Source organism: Lissotriton vulgaris, chromosome 1_1 (assembly GCF_964263255.1).
Source record: "Lissotriton vulgaris chromosome 1_1, aLisVul1.2, whole genome shotgun sequence".
NCBI lineage: Eukaryota > Metazoa > Chordata > Amphibia > Caudata > Salamandridae > Lissotriton > Lissotriton vulgaris.
Genome location: NC_141685.1, coordinates 1,533,436,907 through 1,533,464,286, shown reverse-complemented (window position 1 = coordinate 1,533,464,286; position 27,380 = coordinate 1,533,436,907). Strand labels below are relative to the sequence as shown.

The 27,380-nt window shown below is 41.1% G+C and overlaps 1 protein-coding gene across 1 annotated transcript in view; it reads left to right on the top strand.

Moving 5' to 3' along the window:
* MGAT4C (MGAT4 family member C) overlaps positions 1-27,380 on the top strand; it is a 1,083,724-nt gene that overhangs the window by 441,041 nt on the left and 615,303 nt on the right. The window contains exon 3 of the mRNA XM_086936888.1: positions 13,789-13,877. The gene's annotated coding sequence lies outside the window, so the exon portion shown is untranslated. The remainder of the gene's footprint in view (positions 1-13,788; positions 13,878-27,380) is intronic.

The following is a 27,380-nucleotide window of genomic DNA, read 5'->3' as shown; positions in this document are numbered from 1 at the left end:
GCTGCATGCTGATTGGCTGTCAACTGTCTGTCAACACTCCAAACCAGGAAGTGTTGGCAGCCATCTTGTGCCTCGGTAGACTGAGGCACAAGAAATCAGAAAAACAAACGTGTAGAACGCAAAAAGGGGGCAGGGTAGAAACACCCTGACCCCCTAGGCCTGCTCAAAGGGTCCCACAAGGACCCCCAAGGCCCCAAAATGTTTCCAAAAATTGTGGGGTACGGGTTAGTAAGCGTACTTACGCGTACCTTTGCGAGTATGAGCTGCATGCTCATTGGCTGTCAACACTCCAAACCAGGATGTGTTGGCAGCCATCTTAAGTTCAGTAGACCAAGGCACAAGAAAGCAGAAAAACAAACGTGTAGAACGCAAAAAGGGGGCAGGGTAGAAACACCCTGACCCCCTAGGCCTGATTAGGGGGTCCCACAAGGACCCCCAAGGTCCCAAAAAAATAAATATATTTTTTTTAAATCGCGGGATACGCGTGCGTACGCGTATCCCGCGAGAAAAAAACAGTCTGCTTTTTTTCAAATTGGGACCAAATCCCGGGGGCATAGTGAAAAAGAAGTGTGAGGGGCCCAAATCCCCCCCACACTGTCCTGGGGACCACCACCCCCTGGGCAAATTAAATATTTTACATCTCTCTGCAATGCAACCCCCTGGCGCATACTGGAGGCTCCTGGTGGGCTAGTTGGCCCCCAGGGACCCCCAGTATGCAAGGGTAATTAGTTCCCCCTCTGAAAAAGTGCCAGCGGGCTGCATTGCAGAGAGGTGTAAAAAGGGGCGTGACCTCATTACACCTCTCTGCAACACAGCCCTCTGGCGCATACTGGAGATTCCTGGTGGGCTAGTTGGCTCCCAGGGACGTCAGTATGCAAGGGGAATTAGTTCCCCTTCTGCAAACGTGCCCGGGGGCTGCATTGCAGAGAGGTGTAAAAAGGGGCGTGGCCTCATTACAGGTCTCTGCAAAGCAGCCTCCTTTCGCACACTGAAGGTTCCTGGTGGGCTAGTTGGCCCCCAGGGACCCCCAGTATGCAAGGGGACTTAATCCCCCAACTTAGAACACTTTACAGGGCGCATTTGCACAGTGGTGAAGGTAGGGGGCGGGGCTTGAGGTGATGTGAGTGCAAACATGCCCTGAGGCACGTTTTTAGTTGGGGAATTAATTCCTGTTCAATCCAGAGGTCCCCTAGGGGGCAACTAGTCCAACAGGTATCTGCAGTAAGCGCCACAGAGCTGTGTTGCAGAGTGTTGTAAAAAGGGGGTGTGCCCTTTAAACACCTCTCTGCAACACAGCTGCCTGGCGCATACTGGAGGTACCGAGTGGGCTAGTAGGCTCACAGAAGACCTCAGGATTGAAGAGGAATTAATTCCCCAATCTAAAATGTGCCACTGGGAGTGTTTGCACACATGTTACCTCAGGCCCCGCCCCCTTCCTTCACTATTGAGCAAAATATTCTTGTAAATTCTGCCGAACTACGAATTCCAATTTATCACAAGAAACGTCAGTGCTGCATCTTTAAGAGCCCTCCTGATCCTGAAAAGTAATTCTAACCATACTTACAGTAACTTCAATTTCCTTCCATAGGCTAACATTGACTAGTTTCACTTGGAAATTTTCTAAGTGTGGAGTTTTGGAACTTAAAAAAATTCCTCTAAAATCAGCTGAACTAGGAATTCTGATTTACTCACCTGTTATCAGGAGAGACCTCAGTGCTGCATCTTTCAGCTCACTACTATTCCTGAAAAGTAAATTTAACTGTACTTACCAGTAACTTGAATTTCCTTCCTTAGGATGTCATTGCCTGATATATAAAATATATATAAATTTAAAAAATTAAATAAAAAAATATTACAATTTCAATATTTAAAAAATATATATTTTTCAAATTATATAAAAAACATGTATTGTAATTTAAAAAATAAAATATCTAAAAATAAATAATTTAAAATAATGTATTAAATCAGTATAAAAAAAAATAACAATTAATACATTTAAAAATTATTATTTACAAAACCTTTGAAATTCACTGAAAAAACCATAGGTTTCATCCACGTTATAGTTAGGAATTAGCATTTAAAAAACCTTAGAAATTCACTAAAAAACCATAGGTTTCACACATGTTATAGTTAGCTAGACATTTCACACATACAAAACCATTGAAATTCCCCCGTTAGGGTTAGTTCAGATAACTATAACTTGCGTGCCCATAATGCACTGCTGATGATGTCACATATTACATCACTCATGACATGGTCAGTGACATCACTCATGACATCACTGATTACAGCTTAAATGATATCACTGATGACATCACTGATGATTCAAATGCACAGGAATGCTGAATAGTTAACGCTTTTGTGCCCATTACTGCTAGAACATAACACACCAGTATGAACACAAATGTAAAGTGAGTAACACATTTTATTTGCACTCTGAGTTGTGCTCCACTACTATTAATTAAGGGAAGGTCCAACTTATGCTGATACATTTGGAGAGAACAAACTCATGGTATAATGGGGAGTGCAGAGGAGCTAAAAAAAGGGTTTCTGGGAAATATTCAGAATAGTGGTGCCATTGAGATATGTAAACACATAGCAGAACACAAGATATTATCCTAAGGACAATGAGTGAGTTTGTCACAGAAACTGAAAGAGTCTCTTGATGGTCTGAGAGTAGTAAAGGTCAGTTTTCAAATATTGCACCTCTAACTCCTAGAGCCCCCACAACAATTTTCAGATTCATTGGTGGTGTTCCAGCCCAGTCCTCCTGGGGGTACCACAAGAGTAGAAAACATGATAATTCGCTTCTCCTAAAGTATTATGGGGCGCTACAGCAAATATGCATATCAATGGTGCAGCTTTTCCTATGAACTGGGAAAAATTGCTTCTCCTTTCTCTTTTTTTATTTTTGTTTTTGTTGTGGGGTGCCTGCCCCCACATGCTCACCCAATGCTCTCTTGTGCCTGAGCAACACGGGTAGCCAATTCCTGGGCTGCACTTATGGCTCCCCACCTGGCAAGTTCTTCAAAATGCTGGTGCGGGAGAAGTCAGCAATCATTTACCCCACCTGGACCTCGCCTGTGACACCGCTATTAGTGGGAAGATGGTGCTCCCACTTCCTCTTGGGATGCACAGGGCCTGGAGATGGGCTCCTGGGCTCCTTTCTGCTTGACTGGGGGGACACAACTGAGCTCCCCCCATAGTCTTGCATCAGCCCCTGTAGAGACTGGTGCTTTTGGGGGAAAAGTAAAAGCAGGGAAGGGGTCCCACACTGCCCCTACTCCCTCTCACTAAGGTAGAAGGTGCAGCAGAGGCCGGTATGCTTTGGCTCCTGAAAGGTCGAAGGTCGATAAACTTACAAAGGCCAAAATTTGACCCCATTGAGCCGATTCAGACAATCTTGGGCTCATCTTACTCCTGATGGTAAGCTCAAGCCACCAGAAGTAGTTTTAGAAGCTCTCTTCACCTCCAAAGTGGTGTAATCTGCAGGTAGCTGGTTTCACTGGCTCCCTGCACCATTTTTCTTCCTGGTCTTTGTCTCTGGGCACAGAAGTTCAGGGCTTTCTACAACCAGGTCCTCAGAGGGTGAAAGTGGGCCAGCTTCTCGGGCTCTTGGAAAGACCCAATGGTCCTGGCTTCAACTGGGGCAGAGTCTGTAGTCTGTTTTGGGCATCAGGGGGTTCCGCCTTACAGTTGTCCAAGCAGCAAAAGCACAAACTGCACCAACCGGGAGAGCACTCTCTTCCTTCTTCAAGACTTTTTGAGTGGAGGCTGAATGTATCAGAAGCCACCACTCTCCCAACCTTCCTTCTCAGTATGTTGGGACAATTCAAAATGGCATCACATAGGAGGCACTGGTCACATCTACTCTGGGGGCCTCTGCTCTGCCCTTCATTGACATCACTGCCAGGGCCTTTCCCACCAAAGCTTCAAAGTGGCACCCCCTCCTTTGTTGGCTACAGATGTTTGGGCTCCCTCCTTTGTTCAGTGGGCTTTTATTGGCCCATCCCTGGTACAGTGTGACAGGTAATTGACTGATGCACGTTCTATATCCTCAACTCTTTCCTCCTCAAAAGCAGAGTGAAGAGCTGTTAATTATGCCCTTTGTTTCTGATGGCACCGCAGGATGACAAAAGGTCTGGGCTCTGGCAATGAGCTGAGCCAGAGAAATATGACAATCCTTGATGACCAGTAGGATGTACCGATCTCTTCTTTGAACTCTCAGATTTGTGTTTGCCATACATGTTCCACCACATTTTATATGTCATTGGACATTGTAGGTCAAAGTAAAGCAAAACTTCACTCTAAGGCAGTCTTATCCCTACGTGTATAATAAAGTGTCACTATAGACAAAACAGTAAATCACACTGACACTCCCTGTAAGTGAATACTAATATTAAAAGTCCTACCCCAGGTCAAAATCTAATCCTGCAGAGTTCCTGCTGCACCAGGTTCTATGTGCACAGTTACCATGCTGGGATGAAGGTAGTCTGCAACATGCAACTGCCACATGTTTGCCCATGCCTAAGCACATGTGTTCAAGTGTAACAGCCACGTGTGCTTTTATCCAGCTGCATTACGGCACCCGTATCTTAAAAGGCAGACAGTGGTGGTAAACATATGCAGTCCATTTCACATGGGATTACTGTGTTGAGACATATGTAGTGTGATTCACCAAAGTAAAACAACAAAAACTGGGTGATCCAAAAAGCAAATAAAATCCAGACTAACCCAATTGTGCTTTATGATAGGAACACTTCAATGCACTGTAGAAGCAGTCAGAGTATTTATGCCTAGCTAAACCACAAGAAGTTATCTCTTGGATAAATGTGATCACTTCACCATTAAAGAGAGTACTGCTGCCTTAACTAGCCTTGTAAAGGGAATGCCATGAGACTGTGTTATTTCAATATGAAGTTGAATTTGCATCAATTGACAGAGTACCCTTCAGTTTGAGGCCTCCTAATGATGTTCTCACAACAGAGTAGATACCTCCATCATAAAGATCTGCCCCTTCTGTAACAATTCACAAAGCACACCCAAGGACAGGACTGTGGAATTGTCATCCAATTTCTCTGTTGGAATCAATTGAGGTGGTGTTCATTTTATTCTAATTGTACTTGAGGTTTGGCTTTCTGCCCAAAGGCAATGCAGTGTGTACAGGTAGTGTTTTCGAGGGGTGGTGTATTATTGGTGAAGACTTTAGGCTGCTTGTAATGATGCATATATATCTAAAGAAACCTCAGATTTTTTGGGGATTCCTACAGCAGAAATGTGCCTTTACTGAGTTTGATATAGCCCTTCCTGAGACAAAAAGTCAGATTTTGAGGTTAGGCTTCTTCAAGTGGGAACCACGTCTGGGATTTGATCCAAATTTTAAACTTAAAAATGTACTCACAATAAACAAAGGTATGAGGCAACGGGTGTCTCTTCACTCCAACTTAATTTAACATTTGTATTAATGGCTGTTTCATAAAATTAGATAACTCACAAAAGAATGTGCCAGCCCTAGCAGACATATCAATCTGTCTTTACTCTTTGTGGATGATATCATGATCTGTTAATGGGCAGAAGATATTTTTTATGGGTTGTCTTTATAATAAAAATCAATGACTGGCAAATATTAGTAGGAATAAATAATGTTGGAAACTACTGCATTACATCTACTGCTAGATAATATAGGAACCACTCATGCAGATGTTGATACGAAAATAATATAATTAATCGGTTGATAAAGAAAGGTGCAATTATGTGCAATTAAATCAGTGATACATTTCCAGGATGTCTTGGCAGATCTTTGTGAATATTCTTTTCATAACAGATTTTAAGAAAACCGTTCTGTTCAGTGACTGGCTTGATAAATCGTATAATTTTGTGTCAATTCAACATCTACTGGTTGGCCTTAGAATCGAAGGCATTCCTTGTTTACTTTTAATGTTGAATGTGTAGAAGTTATGAATTCAATGGAAACAGACTTCACACATATTGAGGTCCTCCTTTTCTTATCACTCCTCAACAATCCTCCATTTGTATGACCATCATGATTCCTCTTGCTTCTTGTTGCCAACAATCATTCAACATGTGAAGGAGTTTTTCATCTTGATTTTGAGAGTGAATGCGATCTGTACTATTGAATCAATGCAGTTTAAACTAACCAACGTCTTATTTAGAGGCCATTTGGCGAAGTTTATTTCTAATTTATAGTTTTTTTAACTAGGTGAAATAGGGTACATAATTGCCAATTCAAATAGATACTGTTGGCAAGCCTATTGAGAGCATGCAGTTTTTTTTTCAGAGTGAAGCCACATTTAACAAATGTTATTTTAATCTTAAATATTGTCAACATTTTTATAGAGGCAAATGATATGCCCTTTGGTAATCTTAAGAGGACAGATATATGAAGTTCTAATCCTGGGCATCAGAGTGGGTGTTGATTCAAACCTTTGGTTGCTTTGAAGAGATGGCTGAGGTGAATTTAGGTATGAACCTGGAGACACTGATGACTGCTCTCTCTCTAGAGACAGCAGACTTCAAAGGCTCCAATTTGTTAAAGCATGCTTCCAGCGGTTTGACAGGTCCTGGGTCATGGGTGAACAGGTATCCGGTGAGTTTGTTCCACACCTAGCTTTCAAGAGTTTTTATAGACAAGAGAATGATAGGGAAATGCTGTTAATTAGGAGAAGGATATGTATCAGTATCATGTTATATATTTATTGGATTGACTTCTGTATCTTTGTGGCAAGGATTGTAGATAGTTGAGAGTAACACTCAGTTTATTTCAAACAGATGCTGAAAGTGTGATTGGTGCATATGCGTGTTAAATATTTGTGAAGACTATGAGTTAAAGGTTCAGCTGAACTTTGAGCAGCCTTTCAATGGTGGATCTTCCACTGCCATGATATCTACCCCCCCCCCCCCATAATGGTAGCCATTATTTGTACATTGTGGGTATTTCTCAAGCATGTTATGGCAATCAATGGTGTAATGATGATCAAAGCACAGTTAAGAGTGCTCATTGATCTCATGTTACTGCTCTCTCGGCCATGATGGATTGTCATGGCATAATGGTTAGCAGATTTAAAATATCCTTGCCATTATTGACATATTTATCACAAGCATATTGAAATGAAAATTCTTGGCATATGTTCAACATCGATGGTATTTGTTGATGACGCCTAAATACACAGAGCAGAATCTATCCTTGCAGGACAATAATATATGGTTATAATGGCAAGCCAATATTCGGGAACCCAAGTTGTATTTACAAAAACAAATAGAAAGCTTGCGAACTGGGGCAAATATGCTTTTCATGAAAAATGATAGGTTTTTGGGGTAAACTGAGTTTGTTTAGCCAAGGCAAAACGTTTGCAATTGATAGCAAATGATGTACATTTTTAGAAACTGACAAGCTGACGTTCCAGAACAAAACAGTTGATTTTCTGAATTATATGTGTTACACAATAAATGCTATCTTGGGAGACCTATTGCTGATTTTGGTTCGTGCCAGATGGTGCTTACTTCCATAGCTTTCATATGGTGAATTTTTGAGAGGGCTTTCCTCATATATATATATACATACAGATGTTATGACATTTCATTACTACCCGAAGCTTAAGTTAGTAAGATTGGTGTAATCTGTCTAATGTGTGAATCAGTTTGATATCTATAGCTTGAGATCTAGCATTGCTGTATGAATCTATAGGTTTTATTTAACTGGACAGGCTACAGTTTATGTACCAATTGATTTTTCCACTATGTCCCTTTCTGGTGGATTTTCAGTCACGTCAAATGAGAGAGGCTGGATGGACAAGGAAGTCAAATGTAGGTTTTAACAAGAGGTGCTACATACATTAAAAAAATGGGAAAGTGCGCACACAGATTATTTCAAATGTTCAGAATATTTATATTTTGAAAAGCTGAACATTGCACCTCTGTGTCACCATTTGTATGCATTTTGGGTGAATTATCTAACACACCTCATATGAATCATGTTTGCTTTGCACACTATGAATGTGTTCAAATATTTATTTAGTCAGCCCTCAGAACACATTGCATTTGAGTCTATCTGTGCAGAATTTGCTCAATTAAATGCACATATTGCCCCTGTTTGTTCGAAAAGTTTTGGATGAGAAAGTCGGGTTTTTTGGTATTCTCTCTTGTCCAACACAATTTAAGACAAGTATTTATGTATGTCACACTACATTGAAAGGTCTCTGGCTGCCATTGTGTGTTCAACATCTTAGTAGCAACCTCAAAACTGCCTTATGAAGTAGTAAGATGATGTTTTCGATTCCTTGAGGTGGGGTAACTTGTCATCGGAGACCATTTAATCAAATTGTAAAAGAAAATATGGTTTCATTTTCTTAAAATACTTGTTCCAAATGAGAGCTGAATCTTATCTGGAAGTATCTTATTTTATTCCATTGATTCCTAAGTGAAACAGTGCATTAGAGGCTAGCCTTAACTTTACCAGTGTAAAGCAACCCGCATGCCTCTGCTAAACACGTGAACACAGGTGTCCAATGCTAATTATAGTTGTCTACACAGTTCTTCAGAAGAGTAAGCCATTTAAATTAGTGAGTAATTAACTAAGCACCACCAAATTAGAATATAAATTGCAAAGGGCCGTGTGAGCTGTATGGGATTACATTAAAAGCATGAACCATCAAGATTTCTGAGTGCAAAAAAATCAACTGCATTAAGAAAACTGATGCGCCATTAGTGCTGTCAAGGCAAGGTTCTAGCCAATTGAGGTGGTTTCATAACTTCAATTAAAGCCAGCTCCATCAATTAGAATTTAATTATTCTGATAAACAAATTATGAAAAGTGACTGGAGCCACCAAGCGCTGCTCCCGGCTCTGGAATTCACAGAGATTTTGTAAAAAGATCCTTTCAGCTACAGAAAATAAGGTCATTTCTTTATTTGTAGTGTGATTTTGTGTCATTTAAAGGTATTGTTACAAGAACTGCAAACCTTCAAAAAATATATACCTTATGCTTCCTCTGTCATACCGTGCTAGTATTCTCAAAATAAATGCTTCGTTATGTGGGATGTACATTGGAAGCCTCTGTCATGAATAACTGGATCGAAATGGAGATATATATATACAATGAAGCATAATTATCGAAGAGTTGCATCTCCCTTGCGCCTTGCAATGGGGCGCAAGAGCGACGAAACTTTTAAGTTAGATTCATTGAGCCATGCAAGGTCACCTTGTGTGGCCCTGCATGGCTTGATAAATCTAGAGCAATGCAACGCAATGCAAATTGCTGTGTTGTGTTTCTCTGTCCTAGAGAGGCACTCCATGGATGGAGTGCGGATGTTCCCATACATCCACCCATGGATTCTGATGCATTCCCAGATTTACCAATACTGGTAAACTTGGGAATGTGTCAAAATGCTAAGTCTTCCGAGGGGCAGTGTAATGAGGAGAAATATCTTTATTTCTCCTACTTTTTCCTCTTTTAGTGTGAGCTGCACTTAACAGCACACATAGAAAGAGGAAAGCACCTCATTGGATTGTTTTTGTACAGGGCGGTCCCAGCGGCAGCTCCTCTGCTAAGGCGGAGGTGCATCGCCCCACTGCCATGTGAGAAGTTCAAAAAGGAAAAATAAAATGATAGTCATGCAATGTTATTATCATTTTATTTTTCTGTATTAACTTAGGTGTGGGGCAGGTGGGGCTGGCCAGAGCAGCGGCCAAGAGGAAGAGTGGTAGACACTCTATAAGTGCGCATGACAGTTTGGCTGGCCATCTATGGCTGGCTAAAAAGTCATTGTCTGGGTACCTGTCTGAGCACCGAATCATGGCGCTCAGACCAATCACAACGCTGCTATCATGCTAGTGACAGTAGTGTAGTGATTATTTGAGGTAGCCTGTGTGCTTCCTGCAACGATGACCAAAGAAGGGCAAGAGGCAGCAGCCGGCCTGCAGATAAGTTGATATTTTGCCATCCTCCGCCCACCACTCCTGGTAAGCAGCAGCCGCCGTAGGAAGGTATTCCTTCCTGCACAAAATCACTCCTGCTTGCTACACTGGCACCCTTGGACCATGGTGTAAGGGTGTCTGCATTGGCGCTAGGCAGCACATTGAGTGCCTGCACAGGGAAAAGACAGGAATATGCTGCATAATGTTAAATAAAGTGCAAGATTTTTTAACAATATGCGCATTTATATATAGGTAATCCAGTGACTATGGTCGCCTGGGTGGGTGCAAACTCTATTTACATTTAAGACGCACCCCAGATCTGTGTACACAGGTCAGTGATAAATGTTTCCTGTTGACCTTGGCCCTTTTTGCTGGGTTATCCCCAAACATTTTTCTTCTTCCTCCTTTTTTTACTTGACCTGTTATTGTTGGCTACAGGGCATTTAACCACTGCCGATGAGTACTAAAGTGCATACGCTCTCTGTGTAAATTGTGAACATGATTGGTTATCCCTCATTGGCATATTTAATTTACTGGTAAGTCCCTAGTAAAGTGCACTGAGTGTGCCAGGGCACGCACATAAAATACTACTAGTGGGCCTGCAGCACTGATTGTGCCACTCACATGAGTTACCCTGAAAAGGTATCTTGGACTGCCAATGCAGTGTTTGTGCCCAGTTCTTAACTGCTATGTCCACTTGGCAAGTTCACCCACTTGCCAGGCGCTAACCTTCCCTTTTCTTACATGAAAGAAACCCCTATTATAGGTTTGAGGTACACCCTTGGGCAGGGAGCAGTGTATGTGAAAGGTAAGATATGTACTGGTGCGTTTGACATGTCCTGATAGTGATATACTGCCAATTTCGTTTTTCACTATTGAAAGGCTGTCTTGCCCCATAGGATAGACTGAGAAATACTTTGTGACATATTACAAGTAGAACTACCTATTGGGACAAGATAGAGAAATAAAGTTTAGGCTCACTGAACTCAGCATTTAATAATGATTCTTTTAGGAAAGATAATTTTTGAATTGTATGTTTAAAAATGTCACTTTTAGAAAGTAGGCATTTTCTTGTCAAGCTATTCTTTGTGCCTCTGCCTGTTTGTGTATTGACAGTCTGAGTGAGGAGTGACAGGGACTGGGGATGTGCATTCTCTGAAGACAGCTACTAGGGGGTTGAGGTATGCCTGCCCCTTCCTAGATGACGCAGAGCTGGATTGACTGGACCCTAGTTGAAGATAGAGTAGTGGGAGGAGATTTCCTTGCGCATGAATATGGCCTGACTCCCTTGCACAATGCTGTCTCCACCCCCTATGCTCATGCTACACCAGTGAGGACAGAACTGGTTTGAACTGGCCTCAGAGACCCTTGCCCAAAGAGAATAAATACATTTTGGGGTATAAGTATTAGACCTAAGACCCCTGAACTTTGAACTACTTCTAGAATCAAGAGGAACCTCTGCCAAGGAGAAACGTTGAAGAGCTGTGACGAGGAGTACTGCCCCTTTGCTCTGTGCTGTGTGAGGTTGGCCTACAGTTTCCGTTTCTGCCAAGGAGAGGACAAAGACTGGAACTTTGCTTTGAACCTGCTTGAAGATCTCCAGGGGCCTGTGTGTGTTAGCCTCCTGTTCTGAGATCTCGGGCCACAAAGACTTCACCCCCAGGTCCCCTCAACTCTACTGCTGAAAGTTCTGACCTGGCAAGAGGGCCCTGTTCCAGCTTTGGGCATCTGGAGGGTGTGCTTGCTGCTGGGAGCTGGAAGAAACCTGAACAACTACGAAAATCGATGCATTGCTCTTTTTGCAGCTGTTTTTCTGATGCAGCACTGCTGTGTGAGAAGAATCTCCATGCATCGCTGCTGCCAAAACTAACACAGAGCCAATCAGCGCAGCAAGAACCGGCGCACCGAGGGATTGCGGCTGAAGAAACCGACACAGTGCCGCCCGATGCCCCCGCATTGAAAGCCGACACATCCCAGATTTCCAAGCATCGTACCTGTGCGGCAAGTTTTCCAGATGCATCACACATGGACCAGCATTGCCTAGGAGTCGATGCATCACTTTCCCCCTTACAGATGGGACACAAAGCATCACATCTCCTGCATGCTGCAGAACTGTTGCATCACCGCCCCAAGGTCTGAGGAGCTGACGCATTTCTTTGAAATATTTTTTAAGTCCTATTCTTATTAAATGTATTTTGGATTTTGTTGTTTTGGTCTTGTTTAGTTTAGATAAAGATACTTTCTTTTTCTAAATTGGTGTTGTGTCCATTTGTGGTATTATCACTGAATTACTATGTGTTTTGAGTACAAATACTTTACACATTGCCTTTGGGATAAGCCTGTATGCTTGTGCCAAGCTTCCCAGGGGGTGAGCAGGTGTTAAGTGTGTATTCCCCTTACCCTAACTAGAAGCAAGGGTCCCTATTTGAACAAAGATACCTACCTCTGCCAACTAGAAACCCTCATTTCTAACATTTCCCCTTGAATTCAGTCTATTTAAATATAGATCTGGTGAAGCATCTATCAAAGTCTATTTTTTGTAATATTATCTTTCATAATTATCCTTGTGAATAATAGTAACCCCTGGATGTGGAATGCACCACTGATTTGTGTGGGAGAGAGGTTAGTGACATATACCTCTTAGTAAACCTTAAGCCCTAATAGATCTAGTAACTGCATAGTTACAATTTGGTATTATGAGCTCTTTAGGGACTACCTCTTATATAAAAAGGGTTTCTGTGTCCACTGGCTAAATTAGATCAAGGTCACCTGTACTAAGCTTGGTCATCCTGACATCTTCTATATGCCAGCTAATATTATGTGAGGGATAAAAGCTGGGTTAAATCTATGTTTTGAGAACATAAAAGAGGGTAAAGAGAACTTTCTGAGTTGAGGAAGCCTGGCAAAGGAGAGTACCTTCTGCTTCAAACAAAACTAGGGAATCATACAGGGAGATGGTGTCAAAAACCTGGGACCGAGCTGGATTCAGAGTTGGCCAAATCAGGAGTCAGCTCTCCTTCCCACTTGGTGAGTTCGACCCTAAATGTATTCTTGTTTGCCCGTGTGATGAGCACTTTCTCCAAATACTGGTGCATTTTGTTTATTTTTGAGTTGTTCAACATAGCTACATAAACCGAAGGTTTTCAATCCTGCTTCTTAGACGCGCCTCTGACTCTAGACACATTTCAGCACTTTTATTTCTGCAGATCCTTCTCACATCTGAGGAATGTGTAGGTGTGGTTGCTTTTCTTAAACATGCTCTTCATTGTAAGTAAACACTATTGTTTTAGCTGTTCTGTATACCCCCGTTAATGTAGCAGTCCGGCTTTAAGTTTTTACTGACATCTATTTGTTGAGTGAGCCCACCGTCTGCACATAGCTTTTAGAATCCTGTTATCATAGTGTATTCTGTAGCCTTGGTTCACTGTTGTTCCATTTTTGCTGTTGCTAAATAGGGATTTGGTGCCAAGAAGGATGGTTTTGCCCATGTGCTGCATGATTATTGTTATTAATCCTGCACTTTTGTCGATGGTACATATTTTTCATGCATTGTTTTTTTTACTGAGCATTGTCGTATAATAATTATTAGTCCTCATAAAAATGACATTTGAATTTGAACTAATATGGAACTTGCTCAAGTATGCCATGCAACAGATTTCTTTGTTATTCATATAGGCTGCCCCTGAAAATATCTGTAATATTTGCAAATGTTGTGTTTGAAAAAAAGCTATTCCTCATAATACAATTTAAAAATGTTTATATGTAAATATTACTTTTATTGTATGTATGTGCTTTTATGGTTTGTTTTATGAACAGAATACAATTTGACTGATTGTATTATTTTATGTTTTGCAGTTTTGATTTGAAAGTGATGCAAAGGTTTTTGTGCAGAAAACTAAGGTGACCCTTTGAAACCTTTTGAACTCGTTCACTCTTATGTTGAGGTGAGTGTCTTATGAACACCTTGTGGACAATTTGGTTTGGTTTCCAATACACTTGTAAATGGATAGTTTCAATTCTTTAAGGTATCTCCATATGAGATACTTCACTTATTGTCCTGATGAAGACCCCTGTTGATGTTTTCAGACACACGTCGAAGTCTTTGGGCTGAAACATCGACAATTATGTTTATTGATTTGCTGCTCCAGGCGGCACATAGGTTTTGGGGGTGGCGGCCTCGCCCCACTCTTACCCACCACTAACTTGGGGTGGCATTAGCAATAGCAAGCACCCCCCAACCCTGTTCCCCAATGTGTTTTCTGCAGGGGGGAAAACTGAAAAAACTTGCCAGCACCCCCACCCCCGCACTTCACTGTGGCCGCCGTGGGGCGGCAAACGAACGCAGAGGGCTAGCTACACCAGTGATTTTGTCAAGATAGTATAATTTATTTATTCAATTTCATGTGACTAGTATTAGGATCCTTCGAGCCAAAGAGAGGATCTACTGTTTTGGACTCCCTGAATGAGTATGATGTGTATAAATTAAATCTGACAGAACCATTATGTTGTATAGTGTACTTAACCCAGGTTCTGAGGAACACCGGGTAACCCCATACTGTTGCGCATGTCATGAGGAGATGCAATCACTTTCCTTGTGCTCCCCACTAGGTAGAACAATGTGGGCTGCACTCTGGCACCATTCTTGCATATATTTGGGCAGAGGAGCAGTTTAAGAGAGAATATTACCAGAGGGTGGCAGGACACCAGGTATTTTCTTTTTCAATTTGGCAGACGAGGGTAACTGCAGAAGGTGGTGGGATCGAGGGTTAGAATACCAGGTTTTTTCCATATATATTAGGGTGTGGGGGGGTGGTATTGCAGAGGGTGAATGAACATAAGTATAGGTTTATTTTTTTCATGGGGTGGATCTGGGTAACAGGATTCTTTGTTATGTATGGCTCCATCATAAACTTAACTAGCTGTTAACCTGAAGAGGGGGTGGAATGGGACATTATAACATACAATTTTAGAAGGATAATGGGGATTCCTTATATTCAGGGCTCTGAGTGAAGTCATAGACTGATTAAGCTTCGATTTCCCTGTCTATCTCATGTCACTGAGAAACGTCCACTGAAAAAATCCCCAATATTCACAGTTACTCATCTATAAAGTCACAAGTTATGTACGAGTTCCCTAGCCATCCCCTACCAAGAACAGGCTTTTTGAAACTCCTGGTATCCACCGCAATTACATCAGAGCAGAGAAACACTAAAAAAAATCCCAATACTGTGACATAACAATGTTCACCTATCAATTCTCTTTAACAGGTAGAAAAAAACCAAAAGAAACGAATGGACTTTCTTTCTTTAAATTAACAAACAGTAAAAACGTAAGAAGAAACCCTGAATTTATTTCCAAATGAAAACACATTTGTTTACTGAAAGCATTGGTCTATTTTATTTGTATGTTTAAAAAATATTATTAAACAAATGCTATCTCACAATTCCAAAATGCTTAAAACCTGTTAATGATAGCACGGGACCTAAATAACATACAATTATTGATAAGAAGCTGTGAATAAAGGGGATGTTTTTCACCGAGGGGGTCATAGCAACTTGAGACCTCACACTATTCTATCCAATGTCACTCAGAACCCCATGGTGAAAAACATTCCTATTAGTCAAAGTCACACGCCTGTATGTTTCACCTTCATTCCCTCACACAAATAGGGCTGTTAAACATAACAGCAATAACGGAGCAACTTCAAAAATATAGCATCTGCAGCACAAATGACAGGAAGTTGAGTGCACTCAAAACTTCAATGGAGGAAAATAAATTTGATTCCATTTGCATCTTGGAACTGCTTTTGATGTCCATTGAACCGAGTAGGTATTTTCATTTAAACAGTGTAATTTCTCTTGTGTTATTCATCTTGCTGTATATAGTTTTACGTCCCGAATGACATATATGCTGCAATTATTTCCAGCAAAATCCATCTGGAAGAGAATGTGGCCTAACGGCTGGGGAGGTCGACTTTGGAACTGGAAAACTGGTTTCGAGTCTCGGCAGGGAGTCTAACATTCTGTGATTCTGGGCAAATCACGAAGGGGCATATCAGCAACAGTCGGCGATTATTATCGCTAAGCGCTCTCAGCGGGAGGATAATTATCGCCGGCTATCGCTGGATTTTATCACAGAGATAGCGTGCTATCAGCAACGCTTATCTCCAATGCAATAAAAAAATCCAGCGATAGCTGCAAAATGTGCGATTATTGCTGGAAATGAAGCGATAATCGCACAATGATAGGCAAATTCTTGTAGATAGGGCTGGGTACTTTCATCCTTATAATCCACCACCCATAGGCTATAATTGTTTAGTCAGTTTAAAAGCAGGCGAAATGAAACCTGCGATAAGCGCGGGTAGCGCTACTTTTATCATCGCTATGCAGGTTAGCGTGCAACTTGATAATTGGAGAAATGTCTGGTAGCGGCATTTCCCACTTTATTTTAGTCAGTTACACCCACTTTGCATGTCATTAACATTGCAAAGCTGGGCGTTGAGGGAACGGGCGCAGAGGCATAGGAACAAGCTCTAGCGTGTCATTGCTGATAGTGCAATAAAATTATCGCCGCAAAATGGACAGTAAAGCGCGATAATTTTATTTCAGGCCTTGATAATATGCCCCGAAATCTCCCCGTGCCTAACAAAATTTAATGTGTCCATCGGTAATGTAACTGGTGCTCATGTAAAGCGCCCTGATACCTTTGAGTCTAGTTCGCTCTATATACAACTACTCAACAAAAAAAAATCTATAACATGACAATAGTGTAAACTAACAATCTTAGAATATTTTAATAATTTCTTTCGGCAATTCTCCTGTTTCTAAACAAGTTAAACGTTTTTCTAATGTACTGCCCCTTTGGAAAATTGAAGATGGATGCTCATCTTAACCTATATTCTGCTTATTTTCTAAGTTGTCCTGTGCACTTTTGATATGGAGGAATTTAGGCCGTAAGACTGACCCCATTGTTTTAGGGAAATCTGAGTTGTGTTGTTCACTGGCAATGTTTGCAGTGATCCTGATTTTGTACTTCACTCATTTTCCCAGGTTCACTTGTGCGTCAATTCGTGCAAAGTCTTTTGTGATTAGCAAGATCATTTTCACCACAATGCATTTTTTTGATCGAACCCAGCCAGTTAAAAAAAATATGTATAATTTTTCTCTGAAAGTTTCCCTTTGACTTTTCTACACACAATGGTACATCTATACAGATAGTTATCAATGTAATTTTACCTTTTGCCAAGCTTTTCTATGTACAACGTCATTGTTTGTGACTATGTTGCAAAGTATATCTCATGCGGAAATATATTAGTGATAAGTAATTATCTATACACAAGAAGATGTTGTAGAAGCCATGATTTTCATGTGAATGTGGCAAAGTAAAAAATGTCTATCAGATGTAAAGTTTCCCATAAGGCTTTCTAAAATCTGGCCAAAAAACATTTAATGTGGATACTTGATTTCCTCCTGTTTGTTTATAACAGGAATATAAATCTAAATGCATTGCATGTGTTCAAGTGATGCAAACTAATTTGGAATGAAATCTCTCAATTGTCAACTAATATTTTAGACATCTAGGATTGATAATCGTGTTATTTCTTAACTACATAATTGACTGAACCATTACCTGAAACAGCTGAGCCTAGAGCAGGAGTTGTAGTACTAGGTCAGATGGAAACATGTGCTGCATAGCCCACAGGTCAGCTAAATTAATTGCATCATCAGTTCTGGAAAGCATCATGCTCTCTATGGGGTATTTAATCCAGTGCTTAATTTGTGAAAAAAACAATAGTGCCAGGGCCATGGTCAGGAGGACACTGTAACTTGCACCATCTGTTGCCCCTGCCAGTGCTTCCAATGACTGTGCCAACACTATCACTAATCATCATATTCCCTCAAGTGTTACAAATCATACTATTCCAGGACCCCAAAGCTATAAGAATGGCTTGAGAGGCAGGTATTAGTCATTGTAAATGCACATTAGGTTAATAAACAGCTGCTGTTATGGACATACCAAAATTAGGTAGACAGCACCACCATGGAGTAGACTGTCATAAGAAATTAAGCACTGGTTTGATCAGAATATCCAAGGAAACATGTGACAGAAATATAGAGGGCAAAAATATAGTAAAGGTAAGTTTCTATGCGTAAGCAAAGTTTTATAAAACTTAATTCCACATATATGCACCTTGACAATATATATATATATCTTCAGGGTAGGTAGATATGGAGCTAATAATAGCACATCTACACTAACCATCTTGCACTTAGCTTCTCAATATTTTAGTCCTGGATATTTTTGCAACAATATTTCATTCTGTCATAATACTCTCTGTGGAATCTGATACTTTGTAATTGTAACTAAGTCAATGCTACCAATTCCAAGACAACAAAATAACACTCTAGCTTGGGGCTTTTTTCACCCTGGGTTATTTTTTATCACTGATGCTTCAACCCACTGGCAGAAACAATGTAAGCATATTTATTTCATTTATGAGTCCTTCACAATTTCTTGGCATGGTGGGTATTATACATACGCTTCATTAATAAATTATACATAATTTCCAGACACCATGTTTTTGATTACCCTTGAGTCTTTTTTAATAGTTAAGAATAGGTGACTAAGGCATCTGACAAGGAATGGAAGAAGCATCCAGAGGGCTATGCATTAAGTTTTTGTCCCTAGGCCTCAAAAGAACGTCTGACAAGTCTGGATGGTGGTAGTATGGTCCATTGAGATGGCTCTTAAGTTGGCATTATCCTTTTCATAAACTGATAACATTATATCAGTTCAGTACCTAATTGCATACATGTATATCGTTAACATGCTGATCTGTAAAGATGTTTCATTGGTCAAGGGAACTATCTAGGGAATTTCATATCTTGATGAAACTGATGTAGGGTATTTTCTAGTGTTCTTTCTAGCACTAAAATTGACTTGTATTGGTGCTTGCAAAAACTGATTCACTAAATTGTTTTTAATTAGCTAAAGATACAGAGGGAAGTGCATTTGCAGAAAGATGGTATCCGATTAGATTAAGGCTATGTTCACTCACTCTGGTATTTCATTAGGTTAATGGCTTTCAGTATTCAAACTCCATGAACCATCACCATAGCCTGTGGGTAGTTCATGCCTGGAAGCAGTTAAAGAGCATCCTTTAAATTATATCACAGCCTATATGGATTTCAAGAGTTAATGAGACATTTTATTTTGCGTGTTGTGTGGTTCATCAAACATATGTGTGCCTATTCTGGCAGGAGTATATAAGGGGTTGTTGGTACAGTACTGGTATTTTTTTATGTTTAATGTTAATATTGATAGCAGATCATATGTGCTAATGGCGTCTTAACACACAAAACAATCTGAAGGTATTGATTGTGAACTTATGTTCCAGTAAGTAAATCAGTGGAAAGTATGTGAGTGATATACACCTAAGTGGGCATAACATATATTTGTGCAAAATATCAATGCTCCACTATGTGTGGGATGGTAGCAGCCTGGTTGCTGATAGTGGTACCATGGTCGGAGGAAATCACCTCACCACTCATAAGTACATGGTGATAAGTGGATATTACTGCTGCCATAACTCATCCACCAGTCAGAAGCCAACACATCACTTCCACTTCAATAGGCACGGTCTAATTTGCTTGTGGGCATTCTCGTGCAATACCACCAACTTGGTCCTACCTTCAAGTACATAGTAAGTGTGCATGTATGTATACATTGTCACATTTATGGTACAAGCTCAGGTTGGAAACAATTCAACCCATGAAACTTTAAACAGAAGGTAAGAGTCAAGGTCAAATGTTAGGAGTGCTAGTAGAGAGGTAGAAGAGAGTGAGTACTTAATTGGGAAATAGATAACATACTGCAAACAGGTGTGCCATAGGTTCTTCTTGTAAAGTGGGAGGGTGTATAGCTGACCGGTGGGATCCAAATATTCTCTTAAGGAATGTGTCTTCATATTGGTCCGGAGTGGATTACATTCTGATATTGATGGGGCTCTTGTTACATAGTCTAATGTCATAAACTGTGTAAGCATGTCTCCTTGACTTTTCTATTTTGCAGTTCTTCTGGGTAGTATTGTCCACTTGAGATGGCTAGTTTCACAGCCAAGTATGCAGTGGTTCTGTTTATGAAAGGTGTATAATTGATGATGCTGGCCTTGAAGACCAAACATGCTGTAAGGGAGAGCCATTAAAGTTCCTTTAGTGTGGGAGTGATGGGGTAGATTATTTTAGACCCTTGATGAGACAATTTGGCTGTTAAAAATTGCTTTTTTGAGAGCAAATGTACAGTTGTGGAATGTTGCTTCTGTCAAGGTGGGAGACAGCCAAAGGTTGCACTGTTAATTTGACATTGGTTTCAAGTAGAAGGGGTTCACCTTATTCACGAGGTAGGATTGGCAGCAAGATGTTTTAGTATTGTGCTGGAATCTGCTCCTTGAAATGTAAATCTAAGTGATTTCGAATGTATTGTATTTGATAGTCAGCTGAGGAGTGACGCAATTGATAATCATCTCTGCTAACCAAGCTTGGATAAATGTTTTCTTGATGATATTGGTTAATAGGATGAATTCTGTCTTTTCTACATGATTTTCCATCATCCATATTCACAGGAAGTGATATCAATAGATTTCCAATGATCCATCTGCACAGAAAGAGGCATCACAGGTATCCTACCAAAACCAGTATATAAATGAAGAAACCAAGCAAGAGGAGTTGATTTCCCATTACCAATCTGTCGAGGAGTTGACATCACTTCATATGCCTTCATTCAATTTCAAAGAAAGTGGCATAATTTCATACTTTCGCCCTACTTCAATCAGCTCTTCAAGGCATCCCATCAACCAGATGTCACCAGAAAAGGGTGGACAGAGACAAGAGTATAGCCTCTTTGGGCCTTTTCAGGTCAGGAAGGGTCTAAGTCCAAACCCCTGTTCCACTGAAAGCTACAAGTTAAAATATAAGTATGTACATCACTACAAGTCACATATTGCCAATCCCCACAATCGGACCTCCACAGACCTAGATTCCCAAACATTCAAATACCATTCCCAGAGCACACAGGCCCAACCTCGTACACATCCCACTATTAACACACTGTCTCAAACTACTGAACAAACATTCCAACCTATGGTCATCAATGCTCGCTCTGCAGTATACCATACACCAGGCATTGTAGAGTGGCACTCTTCATCACAGGAACATGGTTCAGCCTCACATGCTCCCATGTTTCCTATTCTCATCAATTTACACTGCCACCTTCCATCTCATATTCAGTCCTTCTGGCCAAAACAAGTACTTAGTTGATGAAATCTCAGATCTCCTCACCACGTTGTACATTTGCCAAGCCCACCCCATGCTCTTTGGTGACTTCAACCAGTTGTATGACACAATTAAAAAAAACAACAATATCAACATACTCATTTATCACCTAAAAATGTTTTACATCCACAAACTTGCAACTCTACCCTTAATCAGTAAAGAGAGAAATATTAAAAACAAAAATTTATTGCTAATAAAATATCTACAATAAAACTCTATTGAAAAACAAAAAAAAGCCAAATGTTGTTAGTATATTACAACTAACCAAGCGTAACAACAATCACAAAACTAAAAACATTGAAGAACAAAAAATTAACATATTTTTTAAATGAAACAAAATGTTTATTACATTTATATACATATAAACATGATTCATAGTACATTTAATGTATAATGAACACCCACAGGTTTACCATAAATCGCAAAAAAATCCAAACAACCCTCCAACCAACATGTCAAATTAAATGTAAGATCAGTTAGCAAATAGAAATGCTTTCACAATTTTAAACCAGTAAAAACATGGCCACAAAAATGTATCACAAAATGCTTCCTGAACAACAATTACAGCAGCACAGTGCCACTCTGCAGGATTGTAGTTCTAGAAAAGAAGATTTAAACACTTAAGTGAACCACTAAATACTAGAACCAAGGTACATTTGAAAACAAAGATTAGCTAAAAATTAATAAAAAGTAAAAACATTTAAGGTAACAAATAAAACAATACCATGAATATATTTCTCAAAAATACAATTGCATTCTCTAAAACAAAGAAAAAAACACTTAAGCAAAATAAAATAAAAGCATTGGTACCGAAATACCTGGAATAATAAATAAATAATAATAAAGGATTTTATAAAGCGCCTGGTGACGCCATCCCGGCGTGTCCCCGCGCTGTGGAGAGAATAGCAGGAGAGAGTGACGGACCTATAGGGTAAAGAGGTGGGTTTTTAGAAGTCTCCTAAATAAGGTCTCTGTCTCTGCCAGTCTGATGTACAGAGGAAGAGAGTTCCAGTTTTTGGCCGCCAGCGCACGAAAGGAGCGCCCTCCCATTCTGGCTTTGTTTATCCGCGGGGCACTCAGAAGCCCGGTACCCTTGGAGCGCAATTCTCTGTTGGGCACATAGGGGATCGCAAGATCCTTCAAGTAATCAGGGGCTACCTGAGAGGTTATCCTGTAACATATTAGGAGCGCTTTGAACAGGATCCTTTTTTTTTATAGGGAGCCAGTGAAGGGCATCCTGGGCGGGCTTGGAGGCAGCTCTTTTGGGTAGCCTGAGGACCAGCCGGGCTGCAGTGTTCTGAAGAACCTGCAGCTTTCGGATATTCTTCTCGGAAGTCCCCAAGAATAGAACATTACTGTAATCGATACGGGAGGTGACTAGAGCTTGAGTCATCGTGCGTCTGGCCTCTAAAGGAAGAAGGTCCAGGGTACGATTTAAGGTCTTCAGTACACCATAGCATTTCCCTACTAGCTTCTGGACGTGGCTATCAAAGGAGAGTCTGGTATCAACCCATACACCCAAGTTCTTTGCTTCCTTGCAAGGAGAAGGTATAGGGCCTAAACAAGGAGGCCACCAGTCCAGGGTCCAACTAGCCGTGTTTCCCCCTATCACAAGAACCTCTGTTTTGGAGCCATTGAGCTTCAGGCAATGTTGGTTCATCCAGCCTGCAAGCTCCTGCATACAAGTTTTAAAATTAGCAGCAGCCAAGGTGGGTGCCTGGGATAGGGAGATGAGGAGTTGGGTATCGTCGGCATAAGATACTAATTTTATGCCGTGCGATTGAACCTCTTCCGCCAGCGGGGCCATATACAGGTTAAACAGGGTGGGGCTCAGGGCAGAGCCCTGAGGCACCCCCTGTTCTAGGGCAATGCTGTCTGAGAGGGAATTGCCTCTCTGAACCTGGAAACTGCGATCTATGAGGAAAGATTTAAGCCATCCCAATGCCGCCTTGGTGACCCCAGCCTGGTTTAGACACTGTAGCAAGATGGAGTGAGCTACAGTGTCAAACGCAGCACTGAGGTCCAGCATTATGAGCGCCATCGTATGACCCTCGTCAGCACCAGCCCGTAGAGTTTCAGTTGCTCTCAGGAGGGCTGTCTCAGTGGAGTAATTGGTCCGGAAACCAGACTGGGAGCTATGCAGGGATTTATTAACTTCAAAGTGAGCCATAAGTTGTTTATTTGCAATTTTTTCGGTCACTTTTGCAAGGTATGGCAGGAGAGAGATTGGTCTCAGGTTTTCCAAGGTATCCTGACTTACATTAGGTTTCTTTTTAATAGGCAGTACAATTGCCTTCTTCCAGTCCAGCGGTAGGTACGCTGAAGAGAAAGATAGTTGGATTATGTGCCTAAAGTAAGGCTCTAGTACCTGTAAGCTCTCTCTGAGTACTTTCGGGGGGGCAGGGTCACACGGGGAACCCGATTTGACGCTCTTACAGATGTTAATAAGTATGTCAGGAGGGGGAACCGAAAAGTATTGAAGGCAGGACTCAGTAGAATTAACAACTGCACTTTCCATAAAATCACGGCCGGATGGCAGGTTGTCAGAGAAACTGGCATAGATGTTGGTGATTTTTTCTGAAAAGTACAGTGCAATCTTATTGCAAGTTTCCACTGAGTTGTTGCAAGGCACATTATCATTAGTGACCACTGAAATTTCTTTAAAAATTTTAAAAAGCTCTTTAGAGGAGTTCTCTGCCTCCCCAATGCGCGACTTATAATGCATGGCTTTGGAAGTACGGATTTTTTTATTGTATTCCTTTTGCGCTTTTTTATATTGTAATTTGATGTCTGGGCAGAAATTAATACGCCATTCGCGTTCTAGTTTTTTGCAAGCGGATTTGCTTGCCTGGAGTTCTGGAGTGTACCAGGGAGTGGATTTTCTGGGGTTTTTGGAATTTTTCATGCTGCGAGTGGGAGCAGTTTTATCAAGGGCGCTTAAGATTCTATCCTGCAGCTGACCGTATGCTATTTCACAGTCAGTGCTTTCAAGAGAGCCTCCTGTTGCAATCAATTTGTTAAACATATCTTGAGAGAAGTTTTTCCATTTCCTGCGCTGGTACCGTTGGTCCGTATCATTTTTAGGATCGGACTTAGATCTCTGCAAGTAGAATGGAACAATTGAGTGATCTGACCAGGGTACCGGGATAGGAGGAGAAGCGTGCACTCTGGAAATGTTCCCAAAGATAGGGTCAAGGAGGTGACCAAGTCTATGAGTGGGATCAAGATTTATTAGGTCTAGCTGCAAAGACTGGAGAGCAGACCTAATGTCCATCGCTCCGGAGTCGAGGGGGTCTTCAAAATGGGCGTTCATATCACCGAGCACCAGGAAATTATTTTTCCTTATAGCTAGGTGGGCGGTGGTTTCTAATAGGCTGGGTGTAAAATCATACAGTCTCCCAGGAGGTCTGTACACAAGAATGCCTGAAATGGAGAATTGGGGATTTATCATAATGGTAAAAAATCCAGCTTCACAATGATCAATGATCAGAGGCGATAGGGAACATTGCATGGGAGTTTTAGTGGCAATAGCAATTCCTCCTCCCCTGCCATCCTTCCTATCCAGTCTGGACAGGGAGTATCCAGAAGGCATGGCTTCGATGATGTCAGGGTCTGAAAATTCCCCTAGCCAGGTCTCCGTAAAAAACATAATATCAAAGCCATCATCTTCCAATAGTTGATGTATTTGTATACCATGTTTGCCAAGAGAGCGGCAGTTAATCAAACCCGCCTTAGTCTGCATAATAGAGCCTGCCCTAGTGGGTGGCTCAATCGGCGTAAAAGAGCATAAGGGGCAGCTATGCAGAGACAGCGCCTCCATGGTATGAAAACAAGATAGGGTGACTCCCGGACGTAGATCTAATAGCTCCTGTCTAGTGAACTGTAATCTGTGGGATGTTAAATGGCCAAGAGTCGTCGCCCCGCGCCCCGTCCGGCCGCGGACGGGCGCAGACGGGCTGGACTTTGGCTCGACTTCGGCTCGCATCCGGCGCGCCCGCTGCACGCGTCCGCTGCGCGGTCACGGCCCTCTGCACATTTATGGGAGAGGTAGGGGCGACTAGAGCGCTGAGCAAGCAGCCCTGAGCCCGGATGTGTTGGGCTCCTCCTCCACCCTCCGCAAACAAACGCCCAAGATGGACGCGGCGGACCGGGGCGGGAGTTCGAGGTCAGAATACCCAGAAACAAGCAATGTCAGCCTACAGGTGAGGCACAGTTTTAAAATAAAATACAGCAGTACACTGAACATAAAATTAGCAGTAATCGCCAACATTAAAAACGCTAATGAATCAGCGCTCCCAGTGCATGCTAATTAAACACCAGCGTAGCGGATCGAGACAGCCACTGCCACCGGCTGAACTCAGCTCCACAACGCGAGTGCGCTTGAAACAGGGAATTTATCAACTGTAGAGTACAGCGCGACTAGAGCGCTGAGCAAGCAGCCCTGAGCCCGGATGTGTTGGGCTCCTCCTCCACCCTCTGCAAACAAACGCCCAAGATGGACGCGGCGGACCGGGGCGGGAGTTCGAGGTCAGAATACCCAGAAACAAGCAATGTCAGCCTACAGGTGAGGCACAGTTTTAAAATAAAATACAGCAGTACACTGAACATAAAATTAGCAGTAATCGCCAACATTAAAAACGCTAATGAATATAGATAATCTCAAAAGTATGTAACTAAATCTGGAAACTAAGATTTAAAGTAAAGGTAATGCTTACACATATTTAAAGAATAAACAAATATAAGCTAAAAATCAAATTAAAAATTAAAAACTAACAAAAGTAACAAATCTCTTGTTCTAAACAGACTGCAAAATAAAAACTGTGCCACATGTAACACCAAACAGGCCACTAAAACAAAAATCCACAAAAATATGAAGTAAAGACAGCATCCAAAATGTAAGTTAAAATGTGCAGCTGCAACATAAGAATGTTAAAAATATATTTCACATATTTTTTTAAATATTTATTATACATATTTGTATTCTAAAACCCACAAATATGTCAGAGGCAGCAAAATATCTCAAACCCCAAAATGCGGAATTGTTATTAAGCTATGGACAATATAATTATAGTACGGAGAGCAAAAAACATTAAAAATAGAATGCAAGTATTAAATCCTTGTTCTTCTGTGCTCCTTTATTGAGCCGATGCATTTTGAATCATAGGAAGTTAGTGCCTGGATTCTCATCAGGGCTTTCTGATTTTCTGAACGAGATGTGAAAATAAAAACATTTTTAGAGGGGGTGGGGTTTCATTCTTTTTAACACATTCTCACTATCTCTACAAACTACTCTCTCTTACACCTGAGGGTGTGCATTTGTCTCTTCCTCATGGGTTATACCCCAAGCTGCATTCTGTGGGTTTCTTACATTCAAGAACTCTCTGTTAACAAACAGAGAACCCTCCAATTGGGTATTGATGAAGCATTTCTGGGACCAAAAGAGTGTGATATTTTAGTTAAGAAGTTTCCCAGAACCCTGATTCTATATTTTTTTAACAAAATGCATAAAAATCTTAAGGAACCCCCGGGTAGACCGATTGTCTCAGAGTGTGATTCCATTTTGGAACCCCTCTCAAAATATGTGGACTTCTTTCTCAAGCCATTCATGAAAGTTGCCCACTCATACATAAGGGACACAACAGATTTCTTTACTAGGGTAGAAGGAATATCTTTTGATAAACAGACCCAAATGATGGTAACACTAGATGTTTCATCACTTTATACACAGATCCCTCGGGATGAGGCACTAGAGGTGATGGAATTGTAGCTGGAGAGTAGAGAACAGCCCGGTAGAGTTCCAACATCGTTTATCTTAAAACTTGCTGAGATAGCGCTTAAAAAGAACTATTTTGAATTTGATGAGCAATTTTTTATGCAGGTTCAGTATGAGAAAAGATTTGTTGAGAAGAACAACCCCTTCAGAGACAAAATAAAACAATAGTTACAATACATTGATGACATCTGGCTCCTGTGGCAGGAGAGCCAGGTAGAGTGGATGGTGTTCCATGAATGGCTAAATGCCCGACATGAGGACATTAAGTTCTCCATTCAAAGTAGCAAAATACAAATGACCGTTGAGATTACCTGAGCAGAGAATCAGCTAGAAATATCTCTTTA